We start from the raw sequence: 3,222 nt of genomic DNA, 5'->3' as shown, positions 1-3,222 counted from the left end.
GGTTCCATTGATCAACTTGTCTGTTGTTATACCCATGCCATCCAATTTTAATTGGCTGTAGTACAGCTTGAAGTCAGGGATGATGATACCTCCTGTTGGTCTGCTTTTTTGCCTGGCCACTGGGGTTTCTGTACCACAGCCAGCATGACCCTGAGGGGAGGCAGACCACAGTCCATAATGGGAGTCTTCAGTCTGTGATTTTCTGGGTGGAAACCAGTGGAGTCTGTGATGACTGCAGTGGTTTCCAGTCTCCTGTGAAGCCAGGTGCTGCTGGCATACCAGTGGGAGATGGGAACCAGATCCTTGGTCATTACTTCCCCTCAGGATTTGTATGTGTCAGGCAGAACCAGGAAACCAGATTTAGGGACAGGCAAGGAACCCAGTTCCATTCCAAGTGAGTGCCGATAGCAGAGATCACTGAGGGGTTGCAAGAGAGACAGCCTTCTCAGGAAAAGGTATGTATGTTTCTTTACAAAGAAGGCCTCTCGCAGCAATAATCCTTGATGAAGAGACCCTTTTTGCTTGTCCAAACTACTTTATTTGATGATGTATGTGAACCAGGTAGGAAAAGGAAAGCCCAGGAGAAGTCCATTGGCCATATACTTGGGGCCTATATAAATAACTCATTTGCATGAAGAACTCCAGGTTGTCATGCTATGTGACATTTCGCAAGTAGAGACAAGTTTTGAGGTTTAGAATCCCCCAACAAGATCAGGGAAGGAGAAAAATATTAAGGAGTCTCCCATTTTGCACTGAGCTCAGAGACCATCTGGTCATGGTGTACTTCAACTTTAAATGGCATATTTTTTCCACAATCTTGAGAAGCTCTTTTGTTGTTCAAGATTGGTTTAATTACCCTCACTTATTTTTTTCCCTATGAAATTTAGAATTGCTCTGTCAAGGTCTGCAAAGTATTGTCTTGCAATTTTGATGGGAATTTCATTGATTCTGTAAATTGTTTTTGGTAACAGCCATTTTTCTCTATGTTGGTCCTACTGATCCACGAGCATGGAAGATCTTTCCATCATCTAATATCTTCCTCAATTTCTTCAGTGACTTTAAGTTTTCATCATATGGGTCTTTCTCTTGTTTCTTTAGAGTTACACCAAGACATTTTATCTTATTTGTGGCTATTATAAAGGGTGCTGTTTCTCTAATTTCTTTCTCATCCCATTTATCATTTGATTAAAGGATGGCTATTGATTTCATTGAGTTATTTTTATATCCAGGCACTTTGCTGAAGGTGTTTATTAGATGTAGGAGTTCTCTGGTTGGATTTTGGCAGTCACTTATGTATACTTGCTGCGGGCTGGCCGATCTGGGCCCCCTCAACCCACGGGAGAAACGGGGGTCCTAGTCAAGTCGACAAGGCGTAGGTGAAGAAATGATGGCAGAGACAACACATGAAGTATAAGATCTAAATGTATTTCTTAGAAATGGCATCAGACTTTTACAGTCATTTCAAAAGAGAGATGGTAAATATGACAGCTCAATAGTTGAGGTACATCTGAGGCTATCTGGGTCTAAAGCAACAGCTATCTCCTCTGGACTGATGCTGTATCCCAAGGGCCTAAGCGCTCTGGGCCTGGGGGAATGTCAATGCATGAATCTGAGTCCTAGCCCATCTAAGTTTTAGTGCAAGTCCCGCATGCGAGTCCAAGTCCTTCTTCTTCTCCCAGTCCTAGTGCTAGACTGAAGTCATGTAGGCAAGCTAACCCCACACCAAGGTCAGCAGGGTTTGGTAGCTAGGTGTGAAGCAGGAGAAAGAGGGGTGGAGCCCTCCCTGTTGAGGTATTCTTATGCTAATTCTCTGGTTCTTGCTGGAGGCAGGCAGAGGGGAGTCCCTAACACTTTTAGCTAATGTCCTAGAGTGAGGGAAACCCTTCAATTACTGTCTAGTACCTAAAACATTAAACTAGGATAGTTGGAAACATTGTGTCGGCCAAGAGACAATGTCCAATCTTAACCATTTACAAATCATTTCTTGGGGTTCCTTTATGCCTAATTATGAGGCCTTGTTGACGATTGGAAAGACTAATCTGGAACATGTCTGAGTTAGGGGATACCAGCGACTAGTCTGAAATCCAGGGGGCACAGAACCCCTTTTGGGGTCTAATTGTCTCTTATCCTTTATCAGGATTTTATCCCCAATATTTTGGATGTGACTGGAGTAGACGAGTGTGCATAGCATACTACCTTATCATTCCCAAATAGTGATATTTTGACTTCTTCCTTTCCAGTATGTGTCCCATTGATCTCCTGTGGTTGGTTCATACCGTTAACTAGAATTTCAAGTATTATATTGAATAGATATGGAGAGAATGGGCAGTCTTGTCTTATCCCTGACTTTACTGGAATTGATTTAGGTTTCTCTCCACTTAATCTGACATTGGCAATTGGGTTGCTATATATTGCTTTTATTATGTTTAGGTATGTGCCTTGTATCTATAATCACTCTAAGACTTTTAACATGAAAGGGTGTTGGATTTTGTCAAAGGCTTTTTTAGCATCTTAGTGTTCTGAATAGATCCAGTGTATCAGAATAGATACAGAGAGTGTGGGTAGGCTCATTTTGTCCCTGATTTTAGTGTAATTGCTCTAGACTTCTTGCCATTTAATTTTATGATGGCTCTCATCTTACTGTGTACAACCTTTATTGTATTCAGGTATGGGCCTTTTATCCCTGATCTCTCCAAGTCTTATCATGAACTGGTACTAGATTTTGTCAAAAGGCTTTTCAGCATCTAATAAGATAATCATGTTTTTATTTTTTCATTCAGTTTGTTTATATGGTAGATTACATTGATGGATTTTTGTATGTGGACCTAACTTTTCATCCTTCAGTGAAACCTGCTTGATCATATTGGACAATCTTTTGGTCAATCAGTTTGGTTAGGCAACAGTTCCTCATTTTTCAGTCATTTAGGTTTTTCCTTGAAAGTATACTGTAGATATAATCAAAATCTCTAATTGACATTTGGTCAGCAAATCTGACCTTAAACAACTGGAAGGCTTGCAAACAGGGTTAAGGCTTATGTGTGTGGAAGAAGCATACCACTTGCATAGAGTATTATCTGCCATAGATCTAGCTCATAACCATTCTTTCACAATGCCTATGGCATAGGTTCAGCTCATATCAGGAAGCTCCAGTTTGTGACCATTCCTTTGTGACACTCTGCCTTACAGGCACTGGGCATGATTAGCTAGGATATATATATATAT

This window comes from Mastomys coucha, chromosome X (assembly GCF_008632895.1).
Source record: "Mastomys coucha isolate ucsf_1 chromosome X, UCSF_Mcou_1, whole genome shotgun sequence".
Classification (NCBI taxonomy): domain Eukaryota; kingdom Metazoa; phylum Chordata; class Mammalia; order Rodentia; family Muridae; genus Mastomys; species Mastomys coucha.
This window is presented reverse-complemented; position numbering follows the sequence as displayed.